The 14150-nt window shown below is 47.0% G+C and overlaps 1 protein-coding gene across 7 annotated transcripts in view, besides 1 other annotated feature; it reads right to left on the bottom strand.

Annotated features, from left to right (window-relative positions):
* The window catches only part of Lrig1 (leucine-rich repeats and immunoglobulin-like domains 1), a 95770-nt gene that overhangs the window by 30716 nt on the left and 50904 nt on the right, over positions 1-14150 (bottom strand). Inside the window, exon 1 of one of the 7 annotated variants that reach the window (XM_030255198.1) lies at positions 474-4612. The exons of the other annotated variants lie outside the window; for them this stretch is intronic. The gene's annotated coding sequence lies outside the window, so the exon portion shown is untranslated. Of the gene's footprint in view, positions 1-473; positions 4613-14150 lie in introns of those variants that run through there. 7 annotated transcript variants of the gene reach the window in all.
* Positions 12175-13750: an enhancer, noted in NCBI's record as "VISTA enhancer mm1736". NCBI's record gives its function as "enhancer in: midbrain (mesencephalon)[8/10] | limb[5/10] | branchial arch[7/10] | nose[6/10] | facial mesenchyme[9/10]" and the evidence as "EXISTENCE:transgenic organism evidence [ECO:0001131][PMID:17130149]".

The following is a 14150-nucleotide window of genomic DNA, read 5'->3' on the forward strand; positions in this document are numbered from 1 at the left end:
CTGAGCCCTACTGGAGATGTGCTGTGTCTGCTGTCACTCAAGCTCACAGCCCAGTGGTGCCACTCACAGGTGTGAATCTTAAAGAGTCGCATTTGTAAAGTGGAGTATGAAGTTCCTATAACCCACAGGCTGATATGACCTAACATGTTCTAGCAGTTGCTCAATAAAATGAGTACTTGTTTTATTAGTCACATTGCATCCTCAGAAGCAATCTGTGAATCTAGCTCATAGGAAGTGCTTTGAAATAAAAAGTGAGAACAATGACTGACTGACTGGCTCCCTCCTGTTCCATTGCACATTCAATGCAAATAGGCAAGCCTGGCTCTTCTCTCAGGAACAAAGGACTGAGTCAGAGCTCTCAGCTTCTTCACTTAGGAACCAGGCCTGCTTCAGCGGTAAGAATACCATTTCCAGCCACTGGAACAACCAAGCTGTCTCAGGGAGCCAGACTCCAAAGCAAATCCAAGACTGACCTCTAACCAGCTGGGGTAGATCCACTTCTTGTTCCTACAGCAAGCATGCATCTTTGACCCATGAGTGCTAAGCACCCCCAACACCGTTTCTTCTTGGTCGCTCGCTGGCCCTGCCTCCTGGCTCTAGAGCAAAGGACAAGCATGGAGATCACACAGAGAAGCCATCCCTTCTCCCTCCTGAAAGCAGAGGACATGAAAGCCCATCTGCTGCACCAACTCAAGACAGCATACCACAAAACTTCCTATTCTTTTTGTTTGCTTGCTTGTTTGCTTAAGACAGAGTCCCATACAGCCCAGATGAGAAAACACCCCATTCCTAATGAATATTCAAACAAGTCATTTCACATTCATCTCCATACTCTGACTCATCTCCAAGTTCATGACCATAGCTGACCCACTGCTGCATGTCACATAGCCAGTCCTGGGTAAAACAATGAAACCAAAGAGCCATCTAGCCAGGTAAATGTGACTTCCATTTCTACTTGATGGTTCAAAGCAATGAAGGCTCAGAGCTGTCGGAATTTACTTAATTGAGGTCACAGTTAGATGTAAGAGGAGGTGTGAGGCAAACCCAGGAGAGCTCGAGTCTTGGCCTGGCCTGCTAAGGGTCTCCCAGCAAGTACACAGAAAGCTTGACTCTATTTGCATACTAGCTGGCTATACCTTTTTCTTTTTCTTTTATGTGTATGAGTAAGTTTTGCCTACATGTATGCCATGGTACCTCATGAGCACCTGTGCTTACAGAGCTTCATATTCCTTGAAACCAGAGTTACGGGCAGTCTTAAGAGCTGAGAATCAAGCCTAGGTATTCTAGATAAGCAATAAATACTCTTTTTTTTTTAATATTTTATGTATGCAAGTACACTGTTGCTGTCTCCAGACACACCAGAAGAGGGCATCACACCCCATTGCAGATGGTTGTGAGCCACCATGTGGTTGCCAGGAATTGAACTCAGGACCTTTGGAAGAGCAGTCAGTGCTCTTAACTGCTGAGCCATCAGTCCAGCCCCAAAGCAATAAGTACTCTTAACTGGTATGCCATCTCTCCAGCCCCTAGCTAACTATTTCTTGATCAACTCTGATGGGTCTATGTAAACTGGCTTCCACCAGTTCCAACTTCCCAGGATTCTACATGAACAGCATACGGGTACAGGACCTGTGGGACCAAGCCTAGACAAGCATGACAGATGGAACCAAAGGCCTCGCTCACACTGGAAGGGAGACTGGCTCACAGACAGCTGTTTCCTCATTGGGCAAGTGAGGCAGCAAAAGGCTACATTTTGGGGGGCAGCAATGGCCTCATCAAAGGAGCACTCACAAAGCCAGTGATTCTGCAGTCAGCCTGGTCACGTGGTACTCACTTCTATCCTGTGTTAGTTTACCCCTGAGGCTGCCCTCTGGGGTAAGGAAAACTCGATACAGCAGAAGTCTGTCACAGGAACACCTGCCAAAGGCTTCAAAAATAATATCAGTCTTCAAAGGAGGAGGGTAAGCATGATAAGCTCCCTCCACTTGGCTACACTTTCAGGCTGATGTTAAATTAGACAGTAAAACAGACCGAGGCATGCAGAAGAGCACTTAAGACTTCTTATCACGAGCACCTGTTCCACTCCACCCTGTGAAGCCTGGTTCACCACGTCCCCTTAGTAGTGGAAAAGATCTTATGTCAGAGATCACAGCCAGGAGGAGAGGTGAGTGGATCAAAGGCACAGGGACACGGTAGGTCGAGTGGCAATTTCTGGTTCCTGAAATTGTGCACCCCACTCACTGTCTGAACCAGCAAGCTTTCTCTGGAAGAGGCCAGGTGGTGAATAACTTAAGTTTTGTAAGCCATGTGATGTTTGTCACAACTACTCAAATTCTGCTTTGACCACAGTGTCCAAGCAGCACAGACAATACAAAGTCAGCATGGTTGTGCTCTTCTGAAACTTTACTAACAGAAACAAGAAGCAGGCCCAGGCTGGGCATCTGCTATTATTTGCTACCTTCTGGGTAGCAGGGCAATCAGTTTCTGTTTCTAGGAGAGACTCCAATTCTAGGTGTGGTACAGTTTTGTACCTGTGTGTCAGTCTCCTTCTTATATCAGGTTTAGCTACCTGCAAAATTGTGCTCAGCATCCCTCTCCAGAGAAAACCTCCCCGTCTGTCTCCCTTTCTCCCTCTCCTCCTTGCCCATGGTGGACATCTCGAGTTGCACTCTTTACTGCCTGTCTTTTCCAGCTCTTCAGAAGTAAATGAAAGCCGGATTCCCAGCTTTGGCGTGTTCTTTGAAGATGACCCAGGTTACATCCTGGAGCTGATGGAAAGAGTTCAGCCAATGCAGCTATCAAGGAGCACACGGTGTGCACCAGAGTGTGTGTCACTCTCAAACTGTCCCAACTCTTCTGAAGCAGATTTGGGGGTTGGGGGGAAACTAGTCCTCACATCCAGTCATTGATGACCTTCAGTTCTCTCAAGCCATTATGACTGTGAACTCTTAACAAGAAATAAAAAAGCTTCCATAATTTTAAATCACTGAAGTTAGCAAAAATCCAAATTACAACTCTTTGCTTGAACCTCTGAAGAAAACATAGTTTTTTTACACAATCTAGACCTGAACAGGAAAAAAAAATTGTAACATGCCCAGCATACCTTCAACTCTCTCACCTCCAGCCCAGCATTCCCATGGCCAGCCTGGAGACAGTTGATCAGACCCTCCAGCAGCAGGACAACTCTGGCTTCATAGAGCACGTTGCATAGCACAGCTCTGCTCTGGGGTTAAGAGACTCTGCCACTTAGCACACAGCCCACTGCTCAACCTCAGCAGACACTCAAGTCTGGTCAGACACGGGAAACTACAGTGTAGCTTAACACATCATACATGTAACTGGCACGATGTGAGACAACCAGAGACCCTCCATGAAGTTTAACAGTGCAGCACTGAGAGGCCCTCAGGCTTCTTAGGGGGGTGTTTGCATTCAAATGCCTCATGTTGGAGAGAGTGGAGCACACAGACAGCCATACTGTGTGTATGGCTCCCGAAAACTGCCCCAACTACGCTAAAGCAGACTGAAGCTGGCTAGTTCACCAGACCTCACATCCGATCACTGATGACCTTCGGTTCCACCGCAAACCACAACTGAGATGATGAGTTCAAAAAACCAAGGCACCCTTGAGCAGGCCACGTGATATTTATTTATATACATTTATAAACATTGTAACACTACACTAGTCACCCTGAGACTTTTATATATGTTATACATGCACAGTTCAGAGTATCCTGTTAAAAAGCACATACACAATCCACGTGACGTCACTCAGATCAGGACAGAAAACTGCCACCTCCTGACTGACATTCTCTTAGCTGTTATTCTTCTCAAACCAACCCTATAGTTTCTTCCAACCATGAATAATTGTATCTATTTGTATGCTTTATATACACAAAATCATTCCACATAAACTCTTCTCTTTCTAGCTACTTTCCCTCAGAGTTTAAGTTCTACTCAGACTGCTCTTTTCTACTGAGAAAGAGTGTGTGTGTGTGCATGCATGTCTGCCTCTGTGTGTGTGTGTGTGTGTGTGTGTAACTGAGTCTAGGTCTGTAGCCCAGGCTGGCACTACTCTCAACCTCCTAAAGCTTGAGCCTCCACCCCAACTACAGCATCGTATTTCTACTGACATTTAATTTGGTTATTTGTTTTTTGTTTGTTTGTTTTCTCCATTCCATTTTTAAACCAACACTGGAGTACTTCCAGCTGGGACTATTGTGAAAAATCATAACCATGAACACAGGAAAGTCTTCCAAATAGGCCTGTTGGTGCATATCTGGTAGGCATGCAAGGGCCAGTCCTGACATTACACACGGTCATCAGGCATGCACATTTTCAGCCTCACGCAGACGCTGGTAGCTTTCTTGTAGACTACATTCTCCAAGGTTGAAATGAACCTGAGAAACAGTGAGTTCAAATACCCATTTTATGCTGTTTCATTTAACCATTTCCGGAAGTCACACCATGTTCCTGTCCCCCACTTCTCGGTAAAACCTATTATGTTACAAGGGCCAGTGAGATGGCTCAGTGGATAAAGACACTTGCTGCCAAGTCTAGCAACCTTAAGTTCACCACTGGGACCCACATGGTAGAAGCTGACTACTGAAGACTAGCTCCTGAAAAATCTATGTATCTATCTATGTATGTATGTATATATATATATATATATATATATATATATATATCCGCCCATCCATTCATCCATCCATCTCAGAGTAAATGTTAAAAAAAAAAAGAGCCTTAAGTATCAGGAACATAGCTCAGAACCACAAACATTCAATGTAATCACCTTGTTAAGCTGTGAAGTGAGGACCTAACAATGAGCAGTGATGAGAACATGTGTAAGGTATAAGCTGGCAAGGATGATGTCAAGATTAGTGCCCATATGCAGCCTGAACACAAGGCCCAGGAGCGGTTTAAACCAAGTGAGCACAGAAGAGCTTTCAAAGGCTGAGTGCAGCATGACAATCAGAGGTCTCGGTGCCCCCACTAGCCTGGTTTATAACCATCTTCCTAAAGAGAAAACCAGAACCATCTGGCCCATTGTGTGAACTGACAACCTGCTTGAAGACACCAGTATCTTTTAAGATGGCCCAGCCCGGATGATCTGGCGGACAGGAAGTGAGAATCAGGGTGAGCAGGTCTCTTGCCCACTGCCTCTCTCTCTTTCCCCTGCTGCTAGTGAATCACCCGTTCCCTGGGGAATTTTGGCAGATTCTCAGCCTGGCTGCAGATGACGTTCTGAATCTGTTTATTCAGGTGGAGATTGGATAAAAAACAAGAGCAGCCCAGTGGCAGGATAAACAGCCTCCGCCAGGCAGGGTCAACCCTCCTAAGGCAGGACTGGGCTGTGTCAACCACTCTCCCAGCCGGCTCACTTCCTTCAGGATCACTGACCCCCTTGGGGTCCTCAGCAGACAGTTTCCATTAACTCTCGGGAAGAAAAAAAAAAGGACCTGGTGTCTCATGCCCATGTGAACGCATGGCCCCAAGGACGCGGCTACAGTGGCAGATCCCACGTGGTTCCCCCACCATCGGCTTAGGAGGACTGAGCTAGAAACTAAAGGTTTACGAAGAAGAACCAGGGGACAACCAAGGAGCAGTCAGCATCATTTAAGTCTAGAGTCGTGGCTGTCAACCTTTGGATCTTCACCTCTTTGGGATTCTAACAACCTTTTCACGAGCACATCAGATATGCTGAATATCAGATATTTACATTGTCATTCATGACTGTGGCAAAATTACAGTTATGAAGTAGCAACAAAAATAACTTTATGGTTAGGGTCCCCACATGAGGAACTGTATTAAAGGAACAGCATTAGGAAGAGCGAGAAGCCCGGGTATAGAGGGACCCTGCCCAGGGGAGAACTGGTTCATGAGGAAGTCCTGTCAGAGTGTTGTCGTATCCTATATAAAGATACACAAATAAAACGGTAACAAAGAATGTCCTGGGGAAAGTGTACATTGCTGGGTAAAAAGGGCCCACGTGAAAAGGCTTCCTAATACACACTCTGAAGAACAACATTCTGAGAAATTCTGAGAAGATAAAAACACTGAAACAGTAAGGTATCAGTAGTTGCCAAGAGCGATAGGGAAGGCGGCAGGATGGATAGGTAAAACAAGTGGAGTTCCAGAGTCTCGGGGTAGACACTGCACATTCAGATCCATAGAATTCCAATACCAGGAGATAATGTATCAATTTGTGATTCATCAAACATAACGAACCACAGTAAAACAAGGGAAGCAACCATTGGGGTAGAAGGGGGTGCTAGAGGAATGCTCTGTGCAACTATTCTATAAGCCTGTACCTGCTCTAAAAATATATTAATTAAAAATACAATCTCAGCCAGGTGTGGATGGCCCATGCCAATAATCCTAGCACTCACGAGATGAGGCAGCCTAATGAATCCAGAGTTAGCCTGGGCTGCAAAGTGAGACTGTCTCAAATCTCTGCCCCCACCTCAAAAAAGTCTCCTGAAGTATTATACAGTCCTGACGTCCCAGCAGCAGAATGCAGAGTACACACTTCTCTTCTTTACTGCTATACCCTCAGAACCCAGAAAAATGCTTAGGATACAGAAGTTGCTCTACCAAGGGTTGTTGAGCAAACAAGTGAATTACAACTGTAGCTCAACCTCCTGACAATTACATAGAAGCAAATGCAAGTAAAACCACCAAGCTAACATTTGTTAACAAAGCAGGGAAATTAGAAGTAAAGCAGAGAGCTAACTTTCCTTTCCAGGTAAGGAGCCTATAGGCGATGTTAAGGAATAGAGTGGGAAGAAGTGGGTTTCTGAGTTACTTACACCTTTTCATTCAGCCCCAAACACTGAGATCCATGGATGAGTCCAAGTTAGCAAGGGTGAGTGAGACACTGCTACATCAAGGCTAGCTGCTGTTTCTTTTTGCCTGGTTCACTTTAAAAGCCACTGTAGCTGGAACCTGAATTAAAACTCACTGGAGAGATGGATGACAGCAGTCTGAGTCATCCTAATGTCACCAGCTCAATGCTTTCCCACTCCCTCAGAAGGGTTCCAATCAGATGTCACTGACCAGTGTGTTCTAAAAGCCACATCTGCCTTTAATCCCCAGGGACACATGCTGGGATCCCCAGTACTGGCTGGGATTTCTAAAGGCTTGGACTTCCTTCCATACCTGCAGGAAGGGAATCTGTCCTGATATCTGGGCAGGGAAGCGTGTTGTCTATCAGCCATGAGACCATTAGAATTTCCATCTACATACAGACATCCTACAGGGAAAAGCCACAGATGTTTTCATTCCTGGTCAAGGCCACCACCGTGGCCCTCAGATGCTCTTTCAGCTTTCTCTTCCCCAAGATTGTTTTCCTTGTTTCTGACCCTAGCGACCGTAGTCTACCTATGAGGTACATCTGCTACCTCACACGCCCTAGCACATCCACCATGTTTCCCTGCATCCCCCTCCACTAGACTTTAGCAGACTACCAGGCTGTGAAGCCCCCATCCCTGGCACAACCGAAGGGCGAAGGGTGCAGCAAGACCAGCCTGGCCTCTCCTGACTTAGAGTAAAGGAGTCTAAGGCCAGTGTCTTACGTGGTCAAGGTCATGGCCCGTGCCTGTAGGAGAGAAAACTCTACAGAACAATGAGGAGCAACTGCTCTCCTAGCCTTCGGGCAGTTGTCTCTGAACGACCAAGTCAGACAAAGCCAGGCAGCACCCGTGTTATTGCACAGTGCCTTGCCCCTAACGGTCCACTAAGTGGATTATTCTTCCTGTTACCAGGATGGAGAAGGAGAAAAGGTAGGAGATGGCAGATACCAAAACAAGATGGGAAGAGGACCTTTTAAGGCCAGCAACATACTCCAGGTACTCTGACCAAGTAACCATAGGAATAGTCTCTCTCCTCTAAGGGCTCTATCCCAGCAAGGGTTTTCATGAAAGAGACCCCACACAAATGCTGGTTTGTGAGGGGAACACCAGGAGTCCAAACACCAACGGGCTCTGTCACCAACTCTTGTGGTCCCTCTTCCTACTGACCTCACCATCCAGGACCAGAAAAACTGATGTAACTAGGATGAGAAACAACAGGGTGACCTCAACAACAGGGTGACCTCATTCCACATTCCCAAGCAGAGCACAGACTCCTTCATATGGCCATCCTTCATGTCATGGCCATCCTTCATGTCATCCTTGGGTGTCAAGTTTACCAGGACATCGTCTATCCAATGTGGTACGCCAGAGGCAGGATACATGGGCTGTCAGTGTGTGTGGGGACCACTCTAAAAGTCCTAGACGGAGAAAGGGAGGACAGAGCTCTCACCAGAGTCTGACAGCAATCAAATTTTCACTCTTACTATTTTGCACAATTGCCACTGTGCTTTCCAATTTGGTAAATAAGCTTATTTAAAAAATAAAAATAAAAACCAGTTAAATGTGCATTAGATGCTGAGCTGTAGGACCTAATCTTTTTTAAAATTATTTTCTTAGATTTTATTTATTTTTATGTTGTAGAAGTGGTTTTGTTTTTGTTTTTCTGAATATATATCTGTGCACAAGTGTGCAGTGCCTACAAAGGACAGAAGAGGACACCAGAGCTCCTGGGCCTGGAGTCATGTAGGTGCTGGGAATTGAATATTAGTCCTCTGGAAGAACAACCAGGACTCTTAACCACTGAGCCATCACTCTGGCCCTCCTGAGTCCTAATCTTTAACTGGAAATACCTAGGTAAAGAGTATGTATGGGGCATAGCCTTCATTAATTAGCTATGTGTGCACTGTGCACAGATGAGAATTCCGGGTACTGCAGTCTGGAGTCTCCTATAGAACCCTGTACCCTAACATAGTCTCACAGCATGTGAGCCTACTCCAGGTGGTAGACCCTTTAAAAAGCCACTGTAGTTGGAACCTGGATTAAACCCACTGGAGCTTGTCCACAGATAGGCTGGCCTTCCCACTTTGCAGATGGAAATAACTTTGTACCAGAATGTAAATCCCACCCACAGTCTCAGAGATGTGGAAAAGCCTCAAGATGGAGGAGGGCAGTAGTCAGATCCCTGGGGAAGAGATCATCACTGGACAGAACCCAGAACCTCCCCTCAGAGAGAAGCATCCCCAGTGAGGGGCAACCACGTGATCAGAACAGCAGTAGGACCTGTCTTTACAGATGCCAAGGAAGCAAATGAAACTAGGAAACATTGTATATATACCCCTAGTGACCCACACACCTGCAAAGAACGTCCCACGCCCTTAGTGCACAAGCTATAAACACATTGTTGCTCTAGGGCATTAGACCTATTGTCCAAGGAGAAGCCTTCCACCCTCTGCTCCCAACCATACCAGTCAAGGCTCATCCAGGTCCACACTGAAGAGGCTACATCCTGGCTGGGAGTTATCCAGCTAACTAGGGTGCAAGCCCAGGTGTTCTCAGACTCCCAGCTATGATGTCCTGTGTGCAGAAGAAGCACAAGAAGATAACAAAAAGGAAACTGGTGGAGCCGGGATGTCTTAGAAATTTCTTCAGGGGCACCAACGGGCTGCCTGCCACTGAAACATTCCCCTAGATCCATAAGCCAGCTTTGAAACAGCCCTGCAGTTCCAGGCAGAGGAGGAAGCTGTTTCAGCATTTGGCTGCAGCCTCTGAGACAAAGTCCTCTCCCTCTGGGGAGTTATACCATGTTGTGCCTTTAAAAATAAAACCAGGCCTGTTTCCTGCCTCATCTGGAAGACTTTTGATCTACTGATTATAAGATTTAGATTCTCTCTTACCACACGATTTCCCAAGCCTTTCAGCATATGAATTAAGTACACTTGGAGATTCAAGGATGGGCTCATGAGCAGGCCCTTTCATGATGCCCTCCTTATCCACCCCATAGGTGACACAACTGCCACAGGACCAGAGCAACACCACGGTCAATGCCACTGTTCTGCACCCCTGAATACCAGACCCCAGTCCAGTCTGCTCTGCAGGCCCCACCAGAGCACGCGTGTGCTCTTTTTTTCTTGGAACTGCATGCTTTTAAAGCAAGCCATTGTGCACTTAAATGCCAAAGGTAAGCCTGCAAAACATATGGAGGGGAAAAAAAGAGAGAGAGAGAAAAAAAATCTTTTAGCTTAGCACTAGGCAAATTCTTAGACCTGACCCTAAAAGCATAATCCAGAAGGTGGTGGACTTGACCTCAGACTAGAGGAAAACATATTCAAACCACACATCCAACACAGGCCCAGTATCTAGAATATGTAAAGACCTGCAGAACTGAAATACCAAAAGTAAAGTAAAATACTAGTTTGAAAATAAGCAAGAAGTCTGACATTTCAGCAAAAAGATTCACAGATAGTTGGGCACTTGGGTCTTGGGTGCAAGAGCCAGCCTGGGCTGTATCAAAACCAGCAAAATATAAAAACAGCCCACAGGTAGCCAATAAGGCTGAAGATGATTGGTCACAGCAGTCTTTCTCAGAACAATCAAAGCCTGGAAGGACCACAGGTGTCCTTCAGTGGTGAAAGATTAGACCCAACCTGGTAGCAGAAAGGAACAAAGTATCAACACACAAACCCCACCAACCTCCAGGGAATCACACTCAACAGAAGGACCAATCCCAACAGACTGTGCTGTCCAGTCCGTTTCCTCTTCAGAACACGTTACAAGGAAGGCAGTGGGTGTGGCCATGCAGGAGGAGGGCCTTTAGTGGGGATGGATACGTTCTAGGACTTGACTATATGATATGAATGTCCTGGTTGTGAAATTTTACAAGATTGCACCACAGAGGAAATGGAGCTAAAGCTATTCAGAGAATTTCTATTTCTCACAGCCACTTGTCAATCAACAATTTACTTTAAGGTACCAAAGTAAAACGTGTAACAAGAACAAAATGCCAGGACAGTCACAGCTACCAGAAGGCCTGGTGGAGTAAGAGAGCTATACTCCACAGCTTCCAATGAAGGAACTAATATAACAGAAAGTCAAGAATGAGCATGCGCACACGCGCGCGCGCACACACACACACACACACACACACAGTCTCTGAACTCCAACAGGTTTACAAGAGATCATTCAGAAGGAATTCCTGCAAGTAAGATCAATTCCAGGCAGACAGACTATGTAATTCCAGGCCTCCTGATTTCAGGTAAAGGAAAGCAATAGTCTCAGAGCACAGCAACAAAGCAAGAGCCACCTCACCGCAACCTGAAGCTACAGGAGATGGTAGGAAGCAAGGAGATCCTATTCACCTTCACCCCAGAGCCACGTGGTCCAGAAGTGACTCCCCGGCAGCTCTCCCAGGGAAAGTACCTTTTTATCCCCCAAGGCTCTGTCCCAAGCAGCTGTGCAGAGGCTGCTGGCACTGGAGACAGGGCCCAGGGTGCCAGTGCTGCAGCCTCCCCACACTCAGCACCCAGTTAAGAAGCTGGGAAGAGAAACCACAAATTGGCACCTTTGCCTCAGCTGTTTGGGTTTGAAATACATCCAGGAAGTGAGGAGAGTACTCCGGAATCTGCCCTAGAGTCATGTCTTCAAGGGCAGGTCCCCATTGTGGGCAACTCTGCTGGCATTACCACAAAGGGGGCTGGGGCTCTGCAGAGGCTTGGCAGCAGGATCACGTCCCTGGATGTGCTCTTAGGAGTAGACAGCCATAAACGCCCCACCACCACCACCAGAAGCAGCAGCAGCTATGTGAGTGAGAGGATGGGGAGGACTAGCCTGAAGTGCAGAGGCAGGAAGCCTTTCCAAGGATTTGCAATCTTTAATGAGAATGATACCAAATGAGCTCACCTGAGGCTGACAGAATGCTTGCAAAGCAAACACTACCTGGACAGACCGCATCTTGCCCCACACCCCGAGGGGTCTCACACCTAATACAACTTGATATGTCAGCTCAGGATTTGGCATATCAAGTTGTATTAACCCTCCTAAGCTCCCAGACCACAGATTCCAGAACAAAGTGAGCAGCCAGCTTGAGAAGCAGAGAAAAGGAACCTCGGGGAAGATACCTGCCTTCCTGTGCTTTTCGCAATCTCACTGGGCTACAGAATTGGATCTCAGAACGTACACAGGACGACACACCAAACCTGCTATCAATGTCTTATATGTGAAAAGGTGGAAGAATAACATCTGGCCATTTTTTAATTTAAAAGAAAAAAAAGTTTATTTCATATGCCTGTCAATATACCAAGCGATGTAGCCTATCTTGACAAACTGTCAACCTCTGCACAAGTGGGTTGATTCTACATTCCATATATACTGCCCAACAATGACAGGCCTTATGAAAGAAAGGCCTGCCTGGTATAAACACGAACACATTTCTCTCACTTGCACTAGGACAGCTGAAAATGGCTCCCAGGTGTGAGCAGACACAATAGGTCCAGCCTTCTTTGCAAGGTCACGCTGCAGGTCAAAGTCAAGCCAGCCATTTTCGGATTAGGTGCACAGGCACAGGAGGCTTCCCCAAGTGCTAACTGGATTAGAGAAGCCACCTGCAGGAAGTGGGGAGGGGGAGGAGGGGAGAAGGAAATGGCCCAGTTGGAATGAGTCTGCTGGTGTGGGCAGGAGCCAGCCCCTTTCACACGGGAGGTTGTGCAACCAGAGCAGCTCTGCTTCCAAGCTGCAAGTCCCGGAGCCCTGGGGGGTGTTCAGAGCCCGCTGCTGCAAGGAGTGGCTCCTCCCCTCCAAGTCTTCCTGGTTTCTCAAGCATCAAGCAGCCTGTATTCCCTCTGGATCCTGTACTATATTGAGAGAGGGAGAGAAAGGGGAGGAACAAAGGGAGAGATGGGAGAGGGGAGGGAGAGAACCACCCAAAGGCCTAACTAATATCAGCACAACTTCAGCTGCTCAGTTCCCAAAAAGGCAGGGACCTCCATGACCAAGTTGGTATTCGGCAAGCGCCCCCCTGCCTGGGCTCCCCAGCTCTGCAGCTGGTGTTCCCTTCACTTTCTCAGCAAATAACTTGCAGATGTACCTCTCATCTCCCTGGCTTACCACCACCCCCACTCTCAAAGACAGGGGAGGGGGGAGAGAAGGAAAATGACCAGTCATGACTGTGTGTAATTTGGCAGGCTCTCTAGGAGGCAGGCCACATGGGCTCCTTTCCCAGAGAAAGGCTCACTTCAACTGGGGGCAAAAGGACGTCTGCACTGCAGAGTCCCCGGGAAGCTGCCGGGACACAGGACTGATCACTGTGTAAAAGTAGATAGTTTTCTATTTCCAGGCTCACTGGTGGTACCCAGCATCCAATGAGACTGCAGTTCTGAGTCCACAGGTCCTTCTCGGGCCTTTCAACAGAAGCTTGCTGGCTTGCCTAACAGCCCACTCGCTGACAAAGAAAAAAAGACAGAAAGGCAAATTGGCCCCCAAATAAAGCTAGCCATGTCCTAGTCGTCCTGCAAGTACCCCTGAGTGCCTCAGGGTCTCACTCTGCTAGCTGAACAGTGCTAAATCACACCCACTTCCAGGAGGGGTAAGAACGCAAGTCTAATATTAGAGTTGTGGGTCAGAGTCCACAGGGTAGCCGCTGAGATTTCCAAATTCTTGAGTCATAGAACAAAGATTACAATAGGGACACACAGACAGTTATAGAGATAGGGAAAGTATATTAAGGAAGAGAAAGGCACTCCTAAGATGGGAGTGGGCTAGACAGCTGGGACAGGACTGAGACTTTTGTCAAAGCTTCTTGCCCTAAGCCTGGAGACCCTATGCAGGTCATGCCCATCACACCCACCTTCTCTTGAAGAATTTGTGGGCTTTTGCTTCAACTTTTGTTTCATATAGCCAGGTGGGGAGGGGTTCCCAGTGGCTTTGCCAACTGGCTTTGGCTCTTTTGTTAACCTCTGATGCCTCTTTCTCTATGCCATACTCTGCTACCACAGACAGGGTAAGCAACCTTGGGTCAAATGACTCGTTATCTGAGAGTCTTTCCTGTCATGCACACATCAGCAACATGAAGGGACTCAGACAGTACCCGGCCCTTGTATGATGATTATCTGTTTTCTCTGTCTTTCTCTGCAGGTAGATGTTGTTCCTTAGGAAAAGAAGACACTGACCAGTTGTTACTGAGCTCCTAGGGCCCTCCCAGGAGCCTCCCAACAGATACAGCAGCCTTAATCTATAAGTGCCAAGTCCATGAGAGCCAGCCTGTGCCCTACTGCTTTGCTTTTATTGTTAAACCTGAGCACTGTAAGAGGA

Source organism: Mus musculus, chromosome 6 (assembly GCF_000001635.26).
Source record: "Mus musculus strain C57BL/6J chromosome 6, GRCm38.p6 C57BL/6J".
NCBI classification, from domain to species: domain Eukaryota; kingdom Metazoa; phylum Chordata; class Mammalia; order Rodentia; family Muridae; genus Mus; species Mus musculus.